General features: G+C 44.0%; 1 non-coding gene across 1 annotated transcript; it reads left to right on the forward strand.

Moving 5' to 3' along the window:
- The first annotated feature begins 10,354 nt into the window (after nucleotides 1-10,354).
- Nucleotides 10,355-10,436, forward strand: trnas-uga (transfer RNA serine (anticodon UGA)). The gene has a single exon. It is a non-coding gene; the product is annotated as a tRNA-Ser (tRNA).
- Nucleotides 10,437-24,907: the final 14,471 nt, after the last annotated feature.

Below are 24,907 nucleotides of genomic sequence, written 5' to 3' on the forward strand. Positions count from 1 at the left end.
TCAAACTGAACTCTGCTTTATCCCACTCAAACGTGTCTTCAAGCCTGTACTTCGACTGTGACTCCCGTACGTCTGCTGTTGGGGTCAGGATTTTTGTCATTCCCATGTCAAACTGATCATTTACCGGCTGCTGGGCTGCCCTCCTTGCCGCTGAGTCTGCCCTTGCATTTCCTTGAGAAACGGAATCGTTATTTTTCGTGTAGGCTTCATATTTACACACAGCGATTGATTTAGGCAATAGGACCGCTTCCAAGAGGTCAGAAATCTGATCACGGTGTGTGATGGGCTTTCCGGTGAAGGCCAAGAAGTCCCTGTATTTCCATTGGGTTCTAACATCATGTGTAACTCCGAATGCGTATCTGCTATCGGTTAAACATTCACTGTCTTTCCCTTAGCCAATTTACATGCCTCAGTCAATGCCATCAGCTCCGCTGCTTGCGCTGACAGTTGAGAAGGGAGTGATCCCGCTTTGAATACCTCATGGGTAGTTACTACAGCATCCCCAATACAATTCTGGCCTATCTCCTTGCTCCTCAATGCTGAACCATCCACAAAAAAACCCCGCCATATTTGGATTCTGAAGTGGCGAATTATGCAAGTCTTGTCTAGGCAGCACATTTCATTAATTACAGCGATACAATCATGTGGGTCTCCGTCTCCTTCTCTAGTGAGAGGACTTGCAGCATTAAGGATGTTACATCGTTTTATTGCAATGTTAGGCTTCTCCAAGAACACAGTATTGTATCTGAGTTAACGTACTGCCGACGCATGTGCTGTCTTTTGCTCGGAAAACAGTAAGGATACTGCTTGTGCAATCAGTTTGGTTAAGTCGCCATAGCCGATTATATAGCAACCACAGCTCGCAGGCATTTACGCAATCCTGCCGCTACGAGGTCTAGCTTAGCCGAAAAATAAGCTGCCAGCCTGAATTTTTCCCCATGATCCTGCAACAACACAGATGTCATGCAGCCATGTTTTTCATCTACCATTTGACAGAAGGCTTGTTTGGATTCGGAATCCCCAGTGTAGGTGTACTTTGAAACGTCTTTTTCAATTCAACTCGGCCACTGGGATCCATTGCAACGGACCTTGGTTCTGCTACCCTTTTCCATGGGCAATGTCACTTCAGGGCGCCTCAAGATTTGTGTAATGTGGGATAAACGTTCTTCAGTAGGAGCGTATGCACAAAAAGGATATCAATTGTTTCCTCATGTGAGGCCTTGGAATTTGCTGAATTACTTGCACTCTGGCTTGACCAATGGCCTTCCCTTGTTCAGATATTAAGTGACTGAAGAACTTCTCTTGTTGTTGCATAAATTGAAGCTTTGCGAGACTGGCTTTGTGCCCTTTCCTCGTGCAATGCAAGGGAATCCTTCTCAAATTGCTCCTCTGTCGGTGCTACTATTAAGCAATCGTCTACAGATTGCAGAAGCGCAGACCCAGGGGTTAAAACAAGAGTCTCCAGACTCCTGCGTAGAGCCTCATTATATATGGTGGGTGACTCACAGTAACATTTACAAACTAGTGTGAACTCATAAGATTTCATTTTGAATGAATAAGTGAAGCAGAATTGACTATCTGGATGCACCATTCCACTAAAGAATGTATTTGCTAAATCCACAGCAGGGAACCATTTACTGTCCGGTGGAAATTGAACTAATACAGTATAGGGTTTGGAAACACTTGATGCGCCCAGGACAACACTGCTATTGACTGCCTGCCGGTCTTGAACAAACCTGCATTCCTCCGGTTCACTTGGAATTTTTGCCTTTTTGATCAGAAAAATGGGAGTTCTCACCGGTGAGTTTACACAGGGGATTATCACTCTAGCCTTTGGGAAGGACTGAAAGACTGGAGTAACTACATCCATGGCCTCGGGTTTTAATGGGTATTGTGCCCTGCAAGGACGATACTCCGACTTCGTGGTTACTCGTATTGGTTCACAACCTCGTATATGCCCCACATCATGTTTGCCTTTTACCCATAATTCAGTAGGGACCGTTATTAATCTTGTGTCTGAGAAGTTTATCTTAAGGAAACGCCAGGCCAGCCTTCAAGGCTCTTCAGGGCTAGAGGGGGTTACCTCGACTGTTCTATTGCCTGAGTTAGACAAATTAATTTCTTCCTATATGTCCACACATCTGCATTGAACCACATACCCACATCGTCCCAGAACATCCAACATTTCGTTCTTTATGCCTTTAGTACCCATGGCCCCAAATCCTGCCACCAGTCACTGCACACCTTCGCCAGTGACACGCGAGGAGCATAGCCTTCCACATCAAAAATATAGAGTTTACTTGCCGTCGCAGGTACTTTACATAAGTTCACACTGACTGCACATCTGTCATCTCTTCAAATAAAATTCGCACAATAACAACTGACCTGGCTTAACCAATCTCCTGAACCAATACTTCTCTTATGGTTCCTCAGGGATATCGTGGTGTATGTGTGCTGTGCAGTGCAGCATATTCCTGCAAAAAAAAAAATCGGTGTTAATAGGATTAACATGGTTACCTGCTTCCAGGGCGAGTGAATTGCTCACTGAACTCATTGCTCTCTGGCTTAATAGCCACCCATAGACATACACCAGGGGTGGTGGGTTGTATTTTACAGTTTACACTTGTGAATCTTCCCTTTGAATTACCTGTAAGCCTGTCGGTGTACTGAGCAAATACAACCCCAGTCTCACTATGAGATCCTAAGCCATCAAGTGTAAAGGACAGAATTCCGCTAGCAGAATTGAGAATTAGAATGGATACACATTACTGATTTCACACAATATGGGTGCGGTAAAACTCTCTCATATCAGGATGCCTGATTACTCCATTGAGTTCAGGAACATTCCACTCAGCTTTATTGGTGTCAACTCTCTGAACTGTCTTGATTTGAGGAGTGAATATGCTGGCCATGGATCTACCAACAAGGGAACAGGTATACCTTCCACATATAACATAGAGGTAGGCATCGACATATACGCATCATTGTTATATTGAACATATTGTCCACACTTCGCAATCTCAATGTCCAATATAGATTTGGGATACATCTCAGTGCCCGTTATGTTAGTAGAAGTGATTAGCATTAGGGATTCTTCGTTGCCAAGAATAAAGGAAAGAGGTTAACCTGTACCTTGTGGCCTGCCCACCTCAACCTCAGTCGTCCCCTGTCAGTCACCATGCTGTCCAGCCTCCAGGACCGATTGAGGCTGTCTGTGCGGGCACTGTCTGGACCAGTGGTCCATTGCTCCACAAAAAAAAGCACCAGCCAGATCTATCTCTGCAAGCACACTTTCGCGATCCCTTCCTCTTTTGCGAACTCCACCTGTGCCTCTCTCTTTTCCCGCAGCCCCTACCTCCAATGGCTGAACGACCATTTGCATTATAATAAGCTGAGGTTCATGTGATTGCTGTTCCCTCTTTAATTTCCGGTTGTGGTTCTCTTGAGCCAGTAGTTTTTCAGCATGTATCACGTATTGTTCTATCGAATTCAACTTTCCCGTGTCCCAGGTAATACACGTATATTATTTTTATTTTGTTGTTTCGTACTTCATTCCATTGATGAAGCTGCTCCTCAGGTGTGCCTCATACGATGTGATCTCAGCCGTCGTTATGTCCTTGGGTGGTATCAGTCCACAATAGACGTTATCGACTTTCGTGAGGCGCTAAAGATACTGGGACATTGTCTCGACTTCTTTAGGGATTCTTGCTTCAATTGATTGTGGGTACGATATGCTATTGGTGATTCAGCAGACCCTGAGGCAGCGACCGTTGACTTGGAATCTTCGTGAAGTGTATCTCGTAGGGGGGCTGTAGCTCTTCGAGGGAACCCATTAAGGTCAGGATCTAATCCAGTCTTAAGACACTGTCCAGCTTCATTAGATTGTTTTCCGTGTGTCTGTGCATGTGCACTGGTGTTTATACGTGTACTTGATCTATCTTTATTTCGAGATTTTCTTTCCCTGAAATCAGGCTAAGCTTTCAACATGTGATAAGCACTCCAATTCACAGGTTCTATTTTACCCTTCCATTTCTCCTTCTTTCTCTCCTCCAATGGTGACCTCAGCATTTGCAACTGAATATTACTAAAACTTCCTTCCTCCAGATAAACACATTCCATGATTTACATTTTTAACTGTTTTTCAGAAACTGGGCCATAATTATTCAGCATATATTCTATTTTTTCTTTACCATTCCGAGTTACCTGTCGACCCTCTTTTTGTTTGCGCTTGCTGGAGCCGATTTTCATGGATATTGGAAAAGTGTTCATCTCTCTCTGTCTGTCTCTCCGTCTGTCTATCTGTCTATCTCTCTCTCTCTCTCTCTCTCTCTCTCTCTCTCTCTCTCACGATACCATAATCTTCTCTTTGCCAATATAACTTGCTTTTACCTCCGGAGTTCCCGTCTCATTGGGCGCGACCGCCTCATTGCCTTGGTTTTCAAAAACCAAGAACCAACGTAACCGGTACAGCTTTGGTGACTCCAACGCTGCCCATGGTGGCTCCAAGTCTCAAACCACCGTTATTGTTGCAGTGTCATAAACTCTCTAGAGTTGAGTATTACTCGAATACCGCACGGGAGTTCACTGGTCCCTCTTCCTGGTTCGTCTATTCTCTTCAAACGAGTCTCTATGTCTGATTTAGCCACAACTCTTACCCTGACCCTATTCGATTCGGAACGCGACTCTGGGGCGATCCACTTATCCCCAGTCCTCTCACTCAAAGGGGCCAATTCAGCGCTCGAAACAAAGTGAAAAACCTTCACGGCAGTGGCGCATACACCTCCTGGGAATCTTCAAAATCTTACCCAGTTGCAGGGCCCCAGGCGAGCCCCCGAGTTTACTGACGTGGAATTTCAATCGACCCGACGCAAATGCTACCACGAGGAAAGAAAAAGTTTATTTTTGAAATTTGCAGAATGGACCCGACACATTTGCAAGACGCCTCATAAAATGGACGCCTGACGGTTTTCAAATATCCCCTTTATACTATATATCATCTTCCCTCATCACACCTCAAGGCAGGAACATGGATCAGTCGAGTTCCTTTCCACACATGGAGTTGCTTTTTCTAATTCATTGCTTTTTCTAATTCATTGACTGCTGATATAATAGATTATTGGCCTTGAGAATCAGCTGAAAATTAGTTTGAACTTTACATTTTTGCTGTCTTTTTGCAAAGTTAGGTCCATACTTCTTTGTTTCAACCATGCTTTCACAGATTTCACCAAAAATGATAATTTTCCATTACAGGGGATCAGGCTGACAGTGACTCAATAAGTGTGATGGAGTGAGGATGATAGTGACACAATGAGGGTGAGGTGTCAGTGTGGTAGTGATGCAGACTGTGTGAGTGGATCAGGCCGATAGTTACGCAGCGCGGGGGGTCAGAGTGATAGTGATGCAGTAAGTCTGAGGGATCAGATCAATAGTGACGCAGTAAGTGTGAGGTGGTCAGGGTGATAGTGAAGCACTTCATGTGAGGGGTCACTGTGACAGTGACGCAGTAAGAGTGAGTGGTCAGGCTGATAGTGACGTGGTAATTGGAAGGAGATCAGGCTGATAGTGATGCAGTAAGTGTTACTGTGTCAGGCGCATCCTGACGCATAAAGTGGGAGGGGACAGGGTGATAGTGACGTAGTAAGTGTGATGGGGTCGGGCAGCGACTGACGCAGTGAGTGTGAGACAGTCAGGGTGATAGTGAGGGAGGAAGTGTGTGCGTTCAGACTGGTAGTGACACAGTAAGTTGAGGGTGTCAGGCTGATAGTGGCCAATAAAAGTGAGATGTTAGGGGAATGGTGACGCAGTAAGTGTGAGGTGTCAGTCTGTTAGTGATGCGGTAAATGTGAGGAGTCAGTCTGATAGTGAAGCATTAAGTTTGAGCGGGTCAGGCTGATAGAGACACAGCAAGTGTGGTGGGGTCAGGCTGATAATGTCACAGTATGTATGAGGGGTCAGGCTGATACTGATGAAGTAAGTGTCGGTGAGTCAGAGTGATCCTAATGCAGGAAGTGAGAGGAGACAAAGTGATAGTGATGCAGTGAGTGTGAGGGGGTCAGCGTGATGGATCAGAGTAAGTGTGAGTGTTCAGGCTGATATTGATGCAGTATGTTCAGGGCGTCAGGCTAATACTGGCCAGTAAGTGTTAACTGACAGGGTGATAGTGATGCAGGAAATGTGAGGAGTCAGACTGATAGACATGGTGAAATTGTGAGGGGTCAGGCTGATAGTGATGCAGGAAGTGTGCGAGTGTCAGGCTGATAGTGACGCAGTAAGTGTGTTGGGACCAGAGTGATAGGAATGCAATAAGTGTGAGTGGCTTTGGATGATAGTGACAGGTCAGTATGAGGGGGAGGATGGTAGTGATCCAGTGAGTGTGAGGTGTCAGGATGACAGTGAAGCAGACTGTGTGAATGTGTCATTGTGATAGTGACATGGCAAGTGTAATGGGGTCAGGGTGACAGTGACGCAGATGCTTTCAGGGGGTCAGGTTGTAGTGATGCAGTAATTGTGAGAGGTCAGGGTGATAGTGACGCAGTGAGTGTGAGATGTCAGTGTGATAGTTAAGCAGAACATTTGAGGGGCTAGGCTTATAGTGACGCAGTATGGGCAAGGGGTCAGGGTGACATTGATGAAGATGCACTCACAGGGCCAGGTTGTAATAAAGCTGTAAGTGTGAGTGTCTCAGGCTGATAGTGATGAAGTAAATGCGAGGGGGTAAGGCGGTTAGGGATGTAGTAAGTGTGCAGGGGTAGTGCTAGAAGTGACGCAGTAAATGTGAGTGTTGAAGCTGATAGTGATGCATTAAGTTTGAGGGATCAGGCTGATCTTGACGCAGTAAATGTGACGTTGTCAGGATGATAGTTACGGTGTAAGTGTATGGCGGCACAATGATCTTGACGCAGTATGAGTGGGGAGTCAGGGTGATAGTGACGCAGTAAGCATGAGTGGGTAAGCCTGATCGTGATGCAGTATATGTGAGGGAGTCAGCCTGGTGGTGGCGCAGTATGTGTGAAATGGTCAGGCTGATATTGATGCAGTTAGTGTGTTGGGGTCAAAGTGATAGTGACACAATAGGTGTAAGCGGCTCAGGATGATAGTGACACAGTGGATGTGAGATACCAGAGTGACAGTGACGCAGTAAGTGTAAGGGGTCAGGATGACAGTGACACTAAGTGTACGGCCCTCAGTGTGATAGTGCCACAGCAAGTGTGGGGTGTTAGGGTGTAAATGACGTCGTAAGTGAGAGAGGGGCCTTGCGATAGTGAAGCAGTACGTGTGAGCGAGTCAGGCTGATAATGACACAGTCAATGTGACGGGGCAGTGTTTTAGTGACAAGATAAGTGTGAGGCGTCAGTCTGATACTGACACAATAAATGTGATGGAATCAGGCTGATAGTGACACAGTAACTGTGAGGGGTCAGCCTGATAGTGACACAATAAGTGAAAGGATTCAGGGTGATAGTAACATGGGAAGTGTGAGGGCATGACTGAAAGTGACGCAATAAGTGTGTTGCGGTTAGGCCGATGGGGACGCAATAAAAATAAGGCCAGCAAGGTGAAATGGCAAAGACTGTGTGAGTGGGTCAGGGTGATAGCGACGCAGTAAATGTGAGGAGGTCAGGGTGAGAGTGACGCAGTAAATGAGAGAGGATCCGAGTGAGAGTGACGCAGTAAGTCTGAGTGGTCAGACTGATATTGACGCAGTAAGTATGAAGCGGTCAGGCTGAGAGTGACACAGTCAGCGTGAGGGGGAGAGTTTTAGTCATATAGTAAGTGCGAGGCATCAGTCTGAAACTGATACAAAAAGTGTGAGTGGGTCAGGGTGATATTGACGTAGTACGTCTGAGGGGTCAGGCTGATAGTGACGGAATCAGTGTGATGGGGCAGAGTTTTAGTAACATGGTAAGCGTGAGGCGTCAGTCTGATACTGACACAAAATGTGTGATGGAATCAGGCTGATAGTGACGCAGTAGGTTTTAGGAGTGAGGGTGATATTAACATAGGAAGTGCGAGGGCGTCACTGATAGTGACGCAATATGTGTGTGGCAGTCAGGCTGATAGTCACGCAGTAAAAATGAAGATGTCAAGGTGAAATTAGTGCAGTAAGTGTGAGGATGGCAGATGGACAGTGATGCAGTAAGTGTGAGGGGTTCACGCTGATATTGAGGCATGCAAGTGTGAGGGGCCAGGTTGATAGTGACGCTGTGTGCCAGCGGGTCCGGCTGATAACGACGCAGAAAATGTGAGTGTCAGTGTGACAGTCATGCATTACGTGTGTGAGGGTCAGGGTGATAATGACAGAGAAAGTGTGAGGGGGTCAGGTTGATAGTGCTGCTATAATTGTGAGCTTGATCAGTGTGATAGTGAGGGGCTCAGGCTAATAGCGACACAGCAATTGTGAGGGGGTCAGGGTAGTAGTGACGCAAAACGTGTGAGCGGGTCAGGCTAATAGTGATGCATTACGTGTGAGGTGTCAGGCTGATAGTGACGCAGTAAAGGTGAGAGTGTTGGTGTGCTAGTGATGCAGTAAGTGTGAGCCGCTCAGGATGATAGTGACTGAGTAAGTGTAAGGAGTCAGGATAATAGTAACATAGGAAGTGTAAGGACGTGACTGATAGTGACAAAGTAAGTGTTTGGCAGTCAGGCTGATAGTGACGCAGTCAAAATGAGGGTCTCGAAGTGAAAGTGGCGCAGTAAATGTGAGGGCGCCAGATGGATAGTGATGCAGTAAGTTTGAGGGGTTCACGCTGAAATTAAGGTGGTAAGTGTGAGGGGTCAGGTCCATAGTGCTGCAGTTATTGTCGGCGGGTCAGGCTGATAGTGATGCATTCATAGACCAAATATTCAGGGCGCACTGTAGTGGTGAATAGCGAGACTTCTCAAGGCTAAGATAAAAATCAATAGTTCTCGTTCCTGGTCATAAATCACAATGCTTCATTTTAAAATTGTCCTCTCCTGCTTCGAGATTCACCAATGAGGGAACAAAATTTAATTGCTCCACCCTGTTTATCTCTTCAAATATTTTGCAACTCTCAATGAGATTACCTCTCTTGTGTTGAAACTGTTAAAAAAAGACCGGATTTGCCCAATTTCAATTCACAGGATTAACGTTCATCCATGATATCAAGGCTAATCACCATTCGTGGTATTCCTCATATGGCATTAGTATCTTTCCTAAATTGAGGATTATAATTCCTCATACTGTAGTCCAAGTGCGGTCGAACAGAGCCACAATACATTGGAAATAATACTTCGTTCTCATGACCTGATATCCTTCTGCAGCTTTCACAACAGACTTCTACAACTGCTACTAGACTTCAATGACTTATTAAAAACTTCTCCAAGATGCAATTCTAAAAATCTGTACATCAGACTTTCTTCTTCAAATCTTCGACAAATAATCTCCACACATTTCCCTCCTGACAAGTATGATAAAGTCAAATCGTTGCTATTTATCAAATCATGAGGAACATGGATAGGTTGACTCGTGTTTTTCTGCTGGTGAGGAAGTCAAAACTTAGAAAACATCGGTTTTAAATTAGTGGGTAAGGATTTAAAAGGGACGTCAGGGGCAACATTTTCAGTCGTGTTCAGAATTAGCTGACAGAGAAATTGTTGGAGACTGGTACAACTGTAACATTTAATGGCATCTGGATGGATATATGAGTAACAAGGTTCAGAGGGATGTAGGCCAAAAGTTGGCAAATGGGACCTACTAATTTAAGATAACTGTCCTCAATGGTCAAGTTGGAAAGAAGGGCCACTTTCCATGTTGTATTGTTCAAGGACTTGATGACTCTAGAACAACCGCAAAAATGTTGCAAATAATTCCGTCAAGACGATTTCAAGTTCCAAATCTTCGGTCAATCTTCCTCTCTTGTGCTCACAAGTTCATTACCTGATGTCAGAACTTACGGATTAGTTGTTGGATCCATTCCTGTAAATTGGTTCTGCATTCTTTCTAATTCCGATTTTTTTTAACGAATGTAGCTAGTGTTTATGGACTTAGCATCAACATTTCTAATACCATATTTCGATGAATATTGAAACACAACTTTAGCACCAGATAATGAGCAATTGAGTCAAAATCGATCGGACGCAGTGAGACAATGATCCTCTCTTCATGTGGTGCACATCCGTGACTCTATAATTCAACGAAGAATCATTCCCACAACTTCAGCTGTGTCAGGATCTAGTTTGCGGTGAAAGCCTGTCAATCTGCTAAGGTAACATTCGACTGGGTGTCTGCAAAGGATTTGGTGAAATCTTTGGGTCTTGACAATTTGCTCTTCAAACAAAGTACATATTTCATGAATTAAGTTCTTTTAATATGAAAATTAGCCACTTTCCTGCAGCTGTGATGGCCGAGAGGTTAAGGCGTTGGATTTGAAATCCAATGGGGTCTCCCTGCGCAGGTTCGAATCCTGCTCACAGCGTTGAATCTTTTAAAAGTCATTAATTCCTTTGCAGAATTTGGGTTTCGTGGAGCTTGAGCTTTGCATTCAATCGAAAGTAAATTTTCAACTGTGAAGAATCCGAAGTAATTTCAAGACGTCTAATTGAATAAATTATATGTCGAGACACAAAAAGTAATCAACTTCCAACACGAATCAGTTTCAAAACATTTGTTGAACTATCGTGAAATTTGGATGTTCGGAGGGGTGGAATTAAGCAAAACAAGAAGCAATGCAATTTACCTGCAGGTGATGAGTTTTTTTTAGGATCAGTTGAAAGTCAAGCTGAGAAAGTTCAACCTAATTTACAACTGACTCTCAAGGCCAATAATCTATTATATCAGCAGTCAATGAATTAGAAAAAGCAACTCCATGTGTGGAAAGGAACTCGACTGATCCAGGTTCCTGGCTTGAGGTGTGATAAGGCAAGGCGATATCAGCGGAGTAGAATTTTCTGGAAATATTAGAAATGGAATGTTAATGGGGTTCTGCTGTCCACATTCGTAAGAAACTGTGCATTAAGAACTGAATTTGAAAATTAACGATGAAAATCAGACTTAGCCCTCTGCTTGTGGGGTAGCATTGTTCAGAGCAATAGGTTGTTGTTGAGGCTAAAATTGACCAAAATAATCGATGGGGATCTTACCAAGACCTTCGTTGGAGCAGTTGGTGTGGAGAGCTCACATGAAGAACCAAATACCAATTATTCATCTTGGCTATCTGAATTGCTTAGTTCAACATACTACCAGTTTAATGTAAAAACCTTTGCTCTCAGAGCTAGATATTTTCATGTCAGCATGTTCCGATCTGAGAAGATACTCCATGAAGTAGATGTGACTTAAATTTTGACTATAACGTCAGAGATGTTGACACATTTCTGCCCCAAAACAGCACTACCATTGGTATCAAATCAAACTGAACAAAGAACTAGTTCACTTAGACATTTCCTGTCTGCAGACTCTGCCAATGGACCGTTCAGGCCCGATGTAGGAATAGGGCGTGGTGACATCTGTTGGCAAGTGGATCACTTCATTCTTGCTCACGATCCATAAACCGCAATTCATTTTGAACTTCTTAGCCATCAGCATGATAAGTGGTACATAATGCATAGGTTTGCTTCTCGAAAGAAAGAGCGAAATCTTATTCAATGCAGACGCAAATTCGAGTTGTCCCTGGTCGACCAGACAACAGATATCGCGAAACAAAGTGAATACAGAAAACAATCAATGTTTTCTGGGAGTCAAAAAGATGTACTTGGAGAACGGAAACATATATTTGGAACTAAAGTCACATACCACTTTCAGACTAAATTTTCTTGAACCGTTATCTTAATTTGACCTTCATGTCCACCGTTGCTGCAAAAATTATCTTAACAACTCAGAACTTTGTGTTCTTTGATATTGTCTCCTTCATGTTTCTATTGATTTTGAAACTAAAAACGGGCAATAGTAATGCACCCTATTTCACTTGCAAAGATCAGAAGAAGATCAATTTATAAGAGAACAGAAATAAAGCTACGTCTGTCTTTCGAGAGAAAACACAGTTACCATTTCGACTCCAAGAAGTCTTCTTCAGAAGTCAGCGCAATGAACTCGAAATAGTAGACCGAAAACGAAAAGAAGCCATAATGCCGCGAATACACCACCCGCAAGCGCATCAAGTCCTACACGAATATGCTGTATTACTACTCTCAACATCAGTGGAGAACGGAACAAAGCTCATTCTGCAGTTGCCAACCTAGTATGACGTAGTTTGTAAAGTCAGAAACATGATTCGGTAAAAAGCGGGATGAAAGCGGGATATCAGAATTCTGAAAAAAGCAAGTGCGTGCTTTGCTTTGAAGAAGGTTGGCAGTGATGAAAATGGAGATTAACTCCAGTGAGGGGGGGCTTCATTAATCCTCAGAATCGTTGCAACACACAGCAATTCTTTTTGCTGGGTTTCTGTTCTGCCATTTTATAATCACGACTGCTGTCGGGTTTGGTTTCCATTCCAGGCTTAGGTGACTGCCTGATGGAAGTTTGCACATTCGCCCAATTTCTGTGTGGTAGCTCTGGTTTGCTGCCACATTCTAAACATTTGCAGGTTATTTGGATTCGCCATTGAACGCACACGGTTACAGAGACAGGAATGTGGAGCGTGTCTGGATAGGACATACTTCAGAGGATTTTTGTGAACTTAAGTAGACAGAGTGGGGTTAGTCTGCTGTTTCCTGGGTGAGCTACATGGACAGAGAGGGGTCAGGGTATTCTTCCCTGAGGGAGAGACATTGACAGGGTTGGATTAGTTGCTCTTACCTGTGTCAGTCACGCAGATACAGTAGGGTCAGTCTGCCCTTCCCTGGGCGAATTTCTTTCACAGAGTGGTGACAGTCTGCTCTTCGCTGCCTGAGTGAAACAGAAAGAGCGGGGTCAGTATTCTCTTCCCTCGATAATTTATGTTGACAGTCTGGCTTCCGTCTGCTCTTCTCTGGCGAGTTACATTGGTAGAGTGGGGTTAGTGTTAATTCATTGGGTGAGTGCCATAGACAGAATGGGTTCAGTCTGCTCTTCCCTGAGTGAATTACATTTATAAAGTGGGGTCACACTGCTCTTCAGTGAATGACTTATATTGACCGTGTGGGATCCGTCTGCAGAGTTACACTGAGAGTATGGGGTCAGTCTGCCCTTCCTTCGGTGAGTAACACTGAATGAGTGGCGTCAGTTTGCTCTTCCCTCAGTGAGTTACATTGACAGAGTGGCATCAGTCTACTCTTTCCTGTGCGAGTTACATTGACAGAGTGGCGTCAGTCTGTTTTTCACGGAGTGAGTTATTTGGACAGTGTGGGATCAATCTGCTCTTTCCTGGGTGAGTTGCATTGACAGAATGCGGTCAGTTTGCAATTTCCGAGTTGTGTTAAAGTGATCGCGTGAGGTCAGAGTGCTCTTCTCTCGTTGAGTCTCATTGACAGATTGGGCTTCATCTGCTCTTCCCTGGGAGAGTCATATTAACAGAATGGGGTCAGTCTGCTCCTTTCTGAGTGAGTAATATCACAGAGTCCACTCAGTCTGTTCTTCCCTGGGTGAGCTACGTTAAGAGAGTGGTGTCAGTCTGCTCCTCCACGGGTGTGTTACTTTCTCAGAATCGTGAGAGTCTGCTATTCACTATCTGGGTTCAACAGCAACTAACGTTTCATTACTGTCTTCGCTGGATGATTCACACAGACAGAATGGAATAAGTCTTCTCTTCTCTGAGTGAGTTACTTTGACAGAGTGGGGTCAGGCTCGTCTCCCTGCTTGTGTTTCATTGACAGAATCAGATCAGCCTACTCTTTCCTGGATGAGTGACAGAGACAGAATGGGTACAGCCTGCTCTTCTCTGAGTGAGTTACGTTGACATAGTGGCATCAGTCTGCTCTTTCTTGTGTAAATTTTACTGACTGAGTGGTGTCAGTCTGCCATTTACTGGGTGAGTTACATATGAAGTGTTGGGTCAGTCTGCTCTTCCCTGGATGACTAACATTGACAGAGTGGCGCCAGTCTACTCTTCCCTGGGTGAGTTACATTAACAGAGTGCGGTAAGGCCATAATTTCCTCGTTGAGTTACATTGATCGTGTGATGTCAGACTTCTGTCCCCTGGTTGAGTTACATTGACAGAGTGGGATCCATCTGCTCTGCCCTGCGTGAGTTACGTTAGCAGTTTGGGGTCGGTCTGCTCTCCGCAATCCAGGAACTCCAGCTCTAGCGGTTTCTTGTCAGTACCTCCATACTAAGGATTTGAGGAGTTAGCAAAAGTAACTCGTCCCCTACATCTTTGGGATAATTAGGAATGGGCAGTGAATCTTATCTCATTGAAAGACAACTGTGTCCCAGAAATGCATTTCTAATACTTGCATGTTCTAATTCGACACTGCAAGCGGTCGGGAATAACTTGAGGAGAGGGGCAGGGTAGAATAATTAAAGTCAAATGTACTGATGCCTAGGAGACATAACACAGGATGTGAGTGTGGAGCTGATGGTGTAAGGCTCAGTGTCAGTGCTATTGGTTCAGCATTTAATGCTCACTGTTCACAATGACTCACACACCACTGCTGTCAATTCACAACAATGAGCCTGTTCATCTTGGTTTGAAAATCCCTGCGTGTGTACTAACGTGGTTAATGGGACGCGAGAGGAGATGAGCACATCCTCTTTATTCTGTCAGTTTAAACAGATGAAAATATCTGTTGGATGCCAATGCAAGAGGATACTGTCTTTTTCTGTGCCTTTTTAGTGGGGCATGCTCAGCATTGAAACGTCTGTTTTTGCACAAGCAGAGTTTGATTGCCATTCAGACTGAGCAACATTAATACAGAAAATGCGTATTCGAATTCCTGTGATCAAGTGGTTCAGGCATTGCACATATGGACGAGCAATCTGACTCTTAACGTGGCGCCATGGATTAGCTGGTGAAAGCAGCTCCCATCACACTGGTGCCTGCTCATTGTATTTAAAGCTCGTTATTTCTCTCAAGTATTGTGTTGCTGATCGAGAAACTCAGTGTCCTGTTTGAATTGCTGTACATTCTGATTTCGCGTTCCAGCTTCATTGTCCTGGTTTAAATCCAGTAGTGTAGGTTGCTCTTTTTAACTACGATATTAACCTGGAGATTCTTCCCGCAGTTCCACAAGCACTTCTGCTTCTCATCCTCTTATTCTCATTCCTTCATTCCCAGTTTCGTGGAAATTAAGTGGTGAGGCAGGAGACACTGCAGCATTCCTGGGAAATGTTGTTGTAATTGCACTGACACCACGACATGATCAACGTCATTCTCTGCTGTCACCATTCATTCGTTGGACATCAACAGTAAATGCATCGTTTTCCTTCTTCATCTATTATGTAATTACTTTCTTTTTCTGTTGGATAAGGAAATCATTTTTAACTTCGAAAGGGTCTTTAGATTTTGAGGAAGAAATGTCTCCTTGCCTCAGGTCGAAGTGACAGACGCATTATACAGAGAATGTGAGACTCCTTCGACCGACTCCAGCCAGGCGTCAGAAAGCCTCTCAGCAGTTCGAATCACAAACTGTCTCTGAATGTCAGACTTTTCAAGAGCAGAAATGGGAAATGAGGGATATGGACAGACAGAGAGTCGGAGAATGTGAAAAAGGCCCAGGAGGATACAGAGACAAATATTAAAAAAAACAAAGACCCATATTGAGGCAGACACTGAAAGAAACAATTCTCCATTCGGCGTGACTGCTAAATGACGGAAACTAAAAGGAAATGTAGCCATTACAACATGGCCTTCAACCAGCTCAGGAAAATGAAAGTAGCATGACAGCTGATTAAGTCCTTTTAAGATTGTAAATTCGATATTTGTAAGCTCAACAGTGATTTTGATAAATATCCTAATTCGACAGGTAAGATTATCATTTTCCCAACAGTATAATCTAAAAATCTATAACTAACCTGCTTCCTGTCCATCTTAAGAAAAAAATCCTGTTTCTCTCCACAGATGTTGCCAGGTGTAGCGGGTTTCTCTATCAATTCTCGTTTTTAGTTCATATTTCCAAAACCTGTATCTTTTTGATTTTTGATTAACCGGCACAAAACCAAGCATTACCAGGTTCGGACCAGTGGTAAGAAATACTGGTACCACGATATATTTGCACAATAAAACATGCATTCCCTGTCCGAGAATAGAACCAACACGATTGCGGTTAGAGTTCCAAATCCTAACTACGAGATTACACGAAATGAAGGCAGACGCTCTTGCACTTATTCTCAATGAAATGGATTTTCCATTTCATTTCTGATCAGTTTCACTGCAGATTGGATTCTACTCGTCTTCAAGTTTTGCAGAATGGAAAATCCCATTTGGCCCATGGTGCAGTCTGGTTTAAAGACATTCATCTATTCTATTCCCAGTTTCCAGCTTTGGTCCATAACCTTATGTGTTCTGATGTTTCCAGTGCAAATGGCAGTGAGGTTCTCGCTTTGATCTTAGATGACACAACAATGGGATTGAAGTTTGACATAGTCATACTGTGTTATTACCCACGTCGTCTCTCCCACAGAAAGAGACACACAGACGCATTCCCCGAGAGTGGCAGAGTTCTCAGGATTTGACCAGCTCCTTGTGCTTCACTTCAGATGTCCGCTCCAACATGCAAGTTCAACAGCCAAAAGGCAGATTTTGGTTAAACCAAAGCCAGTTCTACAGACAATGAGAGACGTTGTTCTAAGCTAGAATTTGAAGTGGTCGAAAGAAACAGTAAATTGGAAAACCCAAACCCTTCCGTTCCTGACAGACAACAGGAATGGACTAGCACGTGCATTCTCGTGATTTTAAATGCGAACCGACAATCCCCTAATTCGATGTCAGGCGTGTTACCAATTCCGTCACTGACCCAAAGACCAGGTCTGGCTGTGACAGTTTGTCGATAGGTAATGGAAACGTCCACATCAGAGAAACAGCATTCACAAGGTGAAAAATCAGCAAACATAATCACCGTCACTGTTTCACTTGGAATGCCCCACTCTGTGAAACATTTCCTTTCACTGTACTTTCATACTTGAAGTTTTTTACCTTCCAGAGCCTGAACTAATTCAGCGAGAACCCACTGGGCATTTCGGGCCCGTCATCCGGAATGAGGCGAGTTGAACGTTGCCTTTCTTGCTGCCAACACATCAGCGCAGCTCAAAACGAGCTCGGGTTAGCATCAGTCTTTACTCAACTTGCTGCAGTATATCTGCTGAACAACATCAGTTTATCACAGCATTGCCTTCTTCACATTGAATCCAATGGTGATAATATGAACCGACTTGGAAACTTGGAGAGAGAAACACTGCTGACGAAGACGATTATGACGTGAAGAGCAGGCACTAGAGTTTGTACAGGTCCCAAAGGCTACTGCAGTATCAGTGGATATCCCTGCATACGAGTCTGAGTTTGCATTGCCCAGAACAGGCTTTCATTCCCAGTCAGGAAATGAAGATTTAATTCTCTTCTTGTGAATTATCCGAATGAAAACTAAATCCTGGTTGCACCCAGAACACACACACGGATCCTGCCAGAACAATTCATTGATCGATCAGCATCTGTCTGGAAGGACAATGGCAGCAAATACAAGCGAAAGCTATCACCGCAATTACCCCTCCAAGGTTCTCGCGTTTCCCAGTTGAAAATATATCGCTGTTCCTTCAATGTCATTACGTCTAAATCCTTGCCTCATGGCATCATGCCTGTACCCCGCTACTGAGGGCATCCAGGGTTCTGCGGAGTAACTCAAAATCACAATCTCTCGGGTAATTAGGAATTGACGGTGCATCCTATCACATTGAGCAATGACTTTGTCCCAGTAATACGTTTCCAAAAGCTGCAGTTTCTAAGAGAACAATTGCAAGCTGTCGGGAATACGTTGCGATTTGGAGATGCCGGTGTTGGACTGGGGCGTACCAAGTCAAAAATCACACAACACCAGGTTATCGTCCAACAGGTTTAATTGGATGTACACTAGCTTTCGGAGCGATACTCCTTCATCAGGTGTTTGTGGAGGGTTCGAGCGTAACAGAATTTATAGCAAAAATTTGCTGAGTGATGTAACTGAAATTATACATTGAAGAATTGATTGCCTGTTAAGCCTTTCATCTGTTGAAAGAAGTGAAACTATCACTGTATTCTATGTGTAAATCACAAAACCCGTTTTTTAAAAAGTTGCATTCTCGGGTTAGCTGTTAACAATGGTAATAGCTAGACAATATGTTGAAGGTGTTAGCCCCCTCTGATCTCTGTCTATGACCTGACGTTTAGATTGATTCTAAACTAAAAAGTGAGATAACAGAGTTTTACGTAATTTCATGCAGTTTTTGAGCTCAGAGTTCTACATGAATGTATGTGGTTTCTGAGCAAAGTGCAATGTAACTCTGAAAGTACCAAAAAAATTCACCACACAAAATATATGTGTGCATGTGGGTCTTTGTCTGTGTGTGTGTCTCTAGCGAAACCAAAAACTGACAACTCATGAACAGAAGCAGAACTGACAAAGAGAACATATTTTCAGACACACGGACTCATGAATGCTGTCTGTGAGGCAGAGCGAGTCGTCTGGGTCATGAGCTGCTCACACAAAGTGCAGCGAGGCAATTCCAAATGGTGCTTTCAATGTACTGGCACCAGGACTTCCAGGAAAGTGCTCAAGTAACATGAATCAGAACTGACTAAAATGAACCATGAAAAGTGAAGATTACCAATTACAGTCTCGATTAGATGAGGTTAACAATTGGGCTGATGTCTCCACTGGATCGAGAGGACCAATCACCAGCCTCTCTCATCAGGACAGAAATTAAGGAAATTAGGGAAAAGTAACCAAGTTTCGAATCGCAATTTCCTTCCTTTTCGCAACAACAACAGAAAACTGCGAGCAGACTCAATGTAGAAACTAATTTCACATCAACAGGGAAATAAATATCTCCATTCACTTTCAGAGAAACTGTGAAAAATGCAAATTGTCTGGAATATGAAAGTTTGGCACAGCCTGTTTTTGAGTCGCATATTATGCTGGTGGCCTTTCGAGCTGGAGGGGAAAGTGACAACTACAGCAGAAGGGGAAGCCAGCGTGGGCACTGACATGTTGGTTGTTTTCTGCTGTGCCACATCACAGCCGGGTTAGAAGAAATGACTACTTTTTCTGTTCAACTTTAACAAAACTCTTCCCTGCAAAACGTTGCCAGCTTAATCCATTAGCACACGTGGCCGTGCATGGATGCAAACACACGCCTTCTTAAGAAGTGGAATCTGAAATCAGAGTCTCAGTTTGCTCAGCCACGCGAGCACACAGACCAAAACCAGAATCCCAAGAGCATATACCTGATGATACCCTGCAGCATACTCACAGCAACTGCACCAGTTCTGCAGAATAAGCGGTGGGGAGGAATTGCTCTATCTGAGCGGTCGTGCTTCTTGTTCTCATCAGAAAATATGGCTTTGAATTTGCTGGCCCATATCTGCTGCCATGCTGAAACGGAATGCAATTCCGATTACTCGCTGTGTGAAACTTTGCTCATTTTCTCCCCTCAGATAAAGTGATCACTGGAGATGATGAATTCTGCTCCTGCCAGAAACGCCGACTCTCCTGCTGCTCAGATGAACTGAAAAACTGGTTTACCACTGGAATCCGAGAATGGCAGAACACGTAGCAAGATTATTCATAATCCACAGCCAATAAGAGTTCCAACTTTCATGTTATTTCTCCATAATAGTGCATTATCCAGCAGAGCCATGAGCAACTGCCACCTGGCTGCAAGCTGAGTTGGAAACCTATGTGGGAATCAAGGACTTGTGACTCACTTGTTGTCGGTAAATCAAACAGTTCTCACTTTGAGATGTGCAAACATTAGTTCCTATACATATTCAGGGAAGGTCAAAGGCGATCTGAGATGTCAAAGAGGTGGTCACTGTTCGTGATTGCTCTTTGTTCGAGTTGTGAAAAGGTTTCCCGCTTTAGTCACATTCACGTTTCTTGTTGATGACTGAATCAGACAGAAGGTGTATCACCAGAGCTGCACTTGACTTGCATTCCTCTCCCTCGCTGTCATATTTTCCTGGAACTCTGTGAGAACAAGGAAACAAAGTACATACTGTCATTCGGCAGCCTGCCTGTGATTTCCTCATTTTCAGTCACAACATGGCTTAGACCTCAGGCCACACGGTAATATTACTAACAGTATGAGAATATGAGTCGATAGTTCATCTGTGCCTGTAAATCTTTTCATTCTGAATGAACTATATCCGTGTCTGCTGCTTCGAAACTCGAACATGTGAATTGCTCCAAACTATGATTGAGGATTTCTGGTTTTGATTGACACACGTTGAGAAACGCCAGACAGCGTTCAAATGAAGCTTTCAGAGCACATTTTCGGATGCATTTGACAGAGACTAACATCATGAATCCAGTGTTAGCTGTGACAGAAGGAAATGAATACTCTCCTTGTTACTGATCCAGGCCACCTTCGCATGTAAAGCAAATGCGGTCCTGTTGTTACAGAAAGGATCAGTGCCCGGTAACTGTGTCCTTACAGTGGACATGATCGTAAAAATAAAGAATACCATGTTGAAATGTCCAGGAAATATTGGCTGAAAAGGCTCAGCCAGTTTACCCTGCAGCGCCAAGACAGAGGAACATATGTAACTGCCCTCTTAAACAGGATGGCCAGCAGTGATATAAACATCGCCACATATGAAGGACCACTGCGAATAGAAATTTGAAAATGAAATTCACGCAGCAGGTATTCGGAATTATATTCTTTCCACCGCTACAGTAGTATTGGGCGAGTAAATTCAAAACAAGGCTTGTTGATGAGTATGCAATAACGCCCCATTGATCATGATATGAAAGACTGTCGTCCGTAAAGATAGAACAACAATGTTTCTTCGTAGCTTTGTACGGGGCCACTTTCGCGCAAATTGATATTGCTACTCTCCAGAAAATATCAGGGCTCGCGGCATGCACTCTTAGAAATGGTGACCATCAGTGCTGGAAACATCCCTGCATATTCAGAACAAGGAAGAAAACATATCGAATAAAAGCGTAGATGGCAATTAATTGGACTTGTATTCCCTTTCAGCACAGCAGATAGAATGTGTGGGGATATACAGAGTAAGGTTTACTGACCAGGTCAGAAAGCAATTACTGCCACATATCTTGACACACAAGCCTATCTTTCTTTCCGTCCGTATTTTTTTGAAGCACCGATCCTTTCCGTAGGAGTTGAACATAGAACATAGAACATAGAAGAATACAGCACAGAGCAGGCCCTTCGGCCCACGATGTTGTGCCGAACTTCTAATCTAGATTAAGCACCCATCCATGTACCTATCCAAATGCCGCTTAAAGGTCGCCAATGATTCTGACTCTACCACTCCCTCGGGCAGCGCATTCCATGCCCCCACCACTCTCTGGGTAAAGAACCCACCCCTGACATCACCCCTATACCTTGCACCCTTCACCTTAAATTTATGTCCCCTTGTAACACTCTGTTGTACCCGGGGAAAAAGTTTCTGACTGTCTACTCTATCTATTCCTCTGATCATCTTATAAACCTCTATCAAGTCACCCCTCATCCTTCGCCGTTCCAACGAGAAAAGGCCGAGAACTCTCAAACTATCCTCGTACGACCTACTCTCCATTCCAGGCAACATCCTGGTAAATCTTCTCTGCACCCTCTCCAAAGCTTCCACATCTTTCCTAAAGTGAGGCGACCAGAACTGCACACAGTACTCCAACTGTGGCCTAACCAAAGTCCTGTACAGCTGCAACATCACTTCACGACTCTTGAATTCAATCCCTCTGCTAATGAACGACAATACTCCATAGGCCTTCTTACAAACTCTATCCACCTGAGTGGCAACTTTCAAAGATCTATGTACATAGACCCCAAGATCCCTCTGTTCCTCCAACTGACTAAGAACCCTACCATTAACCCATTGTTATTTGTTCTTCCAAAATGGACAACCTCACACTTGGCAGGGTTGAACTCCATCTGCCACTCCTTAGCCCAGCTCTGCATCATATCTAAGTCCCACTGCAGCCGACAACAGCCCTCCTCACTGTCCACAACTCCACCTATCTTCGTATCATCTGCAAATTTACTGACCCACCCTTCGACTCCCTCATCTAAGTCATTAATAAACATTACAAACAGCAGAGGACCCAGAACTGATCCCTGCGGAACTCCACTTGTAACTGGGCTCCAGGCTGAATATTTACCATCTACCACCACTCTCTGCCTTCGACCGGTTAGCCAGTTTTCTATCCAATTGGCCAAATTTCCCTCTATCCCATGCCTCCTGACTTTCCGCTTAAGCCTACAATGGGGAACCTTATCAAATGCCTTACTAAAATCCATGTACACTACATCCACTGCTCTACCCTCATCCACATGCTTGGTCACCTCCTCGAAGAATTCAATAAGACTTGTAAGGCAAGACCTACCCTTCACAAATCCGTGCTGGCTGTCCCTAATCAAGCAGTGTCTTTCCAGATACTTGTAAATCCTATCCCTCAGTACCCTTTCCATTACTTTGCCTACCACAGAAGTAAGACTAACGGCCTGTAATTCCTGGGGTTATCCCTATTCCCTTTATTGAACAGGGGCACAACATTCGCTACTCTCCAGTCCCCTGGTACCACCCCCGTTGCCAGTGAAGACGAGAAGATCATTGCCAACGGTAGTGCAATTTCCTCTCTTGCTTCCCACATAATCCGAGGATATATCCCGTCAGACCCGGGGAACTTGTGTATCCTCAAGTTGTTCAAAATGTCCAACACATCTTCCTTCCTAACAGGTATCTCTTCTAGCTTAACAGTCCGTTTCACACTCTCCTCTTCAACAATACGGTCCCTCTCGTTCGTAAATACTGAAGAGAAGTACTTGTTCAAGACTTCTTGTAAGATGATGAAGATGATGACTGCTCCCCCGCAAGATCACAGTGGGGCCAGAGACCTGATCGAGTTGCTCAGAATATTTCGTGTTTGCTGAGAATCACAGAAACTGAGATTGATGACACGTAGACACGGTGTAACAGCTGCCAACACATGTGAAGGGTTTTGGGACGGATTAGGACCCACTCTGGGAAAAAAAAACTTGATCCTAAGACTTGGGAGTAAGTGTTCAGGGAGAGGACTGGAGAATGGGGTTAAGAACGATATTAGCCAAGATCGAATGGCGGAGCAGACTAGATATTCTGAAAGCGCTAACCGTCCTCTTATGTCTTCCAATCTCTGGCCATCTGGTATCTAAGGAAATAGAAACAGAGTTATTTGTTCAGTTGGAAGTCGTGGGCAAAGTGAGAGATAGAACAAGCATGATACAATTTTAGAGACTGGGAAAATGTTTGGAGAGGAAGCAATAAATGTGAAGCTGGATATAAAGTTAATCAGAGACTCTCTGATTAAAAACCTGACATTTCACCGAACTGAGATCCAGGCTTGGCACACGACGAATTAGTTTGCTATTTTCTTCTGAGAACAATTCACCGGGCACAGCAATTTGCAAAGATCCAGCTCATTCCTCCCAATCACAAAGAACATAATTCACATCTTTCAGTTTTGTTATTTCTTCAAAACATTACAATCTATTTAACACTTGTCCTGGCATTTAAGATTCAACTCGAATATTTTCATATGAAGTGATTTCCAGTCACTCTGGCAGACAGTAAATCAGTCGGAAAATTACCTTCAGAAACCCAATCATTTCCGTTTACAGTGTTGGTAATTTCCCATCTGCTGACGAGACAGAGTCCTCACAATCAACATTTTCTTTGTTCTTCCTGCCTAAAACGTTTACCAATTCTTATTTTCAAGACAGGAGTTTTGTTTATAACACGTTCCAAGAACAGGACAGCCTTCCAATCTCCTGAAGCCGTTTCCAATTTAAAATGGAAGTTTTGTTCCTTTCCCACGGGAAAAGCAGTTAATGAGAAAGGAGTTTCCACGAGCTGAGTCCCAGGGTTTGGCAGGAAGCCCTGATTGAAGCTGCAGTGGCCGCTTTCAGTTGGCATCGGGGGAATTGGTGAACATGCTGTCGTATTCTGCTGCGTGTAACCGTATTGCTCCCTGTGGACTCGGGGTGAATCATGGATGAGTTTTTGGAACCACACTGCCTTCCAGTCTCTGGCCATCTGCTATCTAAGGAAATAGAAACAGAGTTATTTGTTCAGTTCGAAGTCCTGGGCAATGTGAAAGATGGAACAGTTCTGATGCAAAATTGGAGACTGGGAAAATTGTTGGAGAGGAAGTAATAAAAGAGAAGCTGAATATAAAGTTGGAAGTCAGGAGACATTCAATAAAAAAGAAGAGTGTGCAAAAGCAGGTGAAGATGGACATGGAAAAGAAGTGTCACTTGTCCCGAAGTCTTAAATCGATTATCTCTTTCCAAGATGCTACCAGACCTGCTGAGATTTTCCAGCAATTTAGAAACAGAAGATGGCAGTGATCCTGGACCAAACAGCTCTCCCGTGCTCTGGGGATATTTGACTTACTGTGTCTATGTCCCACACTGAAACCTCACGATCCTGCCGCACCTCCACTCTCGTTACTGACAATATACTGTTCATTACGTTAAACACAAGAAGAGCAATTGCAAAACGTTGAGGGAGAGTGCCCTTCGGTTTCCATCAGAACAATTTGAATCACTGAAAATTGGTTCAGGACCCATGTGACATTGATTGGTCTCTGTCAGACCCCTCGCAAGTGGCCATTCGCTTTCCGTGCCTTTGAACACTTTGGGTTGTGCACGGTTGGTTTGGAACCTCATGTTTTCAAACGGACATCATTCATTGTATTTTCGGCTGCACTGATAAAGTTGACTCTGGCGCCTCCAGTAAAATGGAAACAGTGTTCACTCAGAAACCGACGTGTGATCAAAAGCAGGAGGACAGATGTGTCAATGAAAGCAGCAAGAACATTCCCCTGCGAAGGGATGCAATACTG

Source organism: Chiloscyllium punctatum, chromosome 50 (assembly GCF_047496795.1).
Source record: "Chiloscyllium punctatum isolate Juve2018m chromosome 50, sChiPun1.3, whole genome shotgun sequence".
Lineage (NCBI taxonomy): Eukaryota > Metazoa > Chordata > Chondrichthyes > Orectolobiformes > Hemiscylliidae > Chiloscyllium > Chiloscyllium punctatum.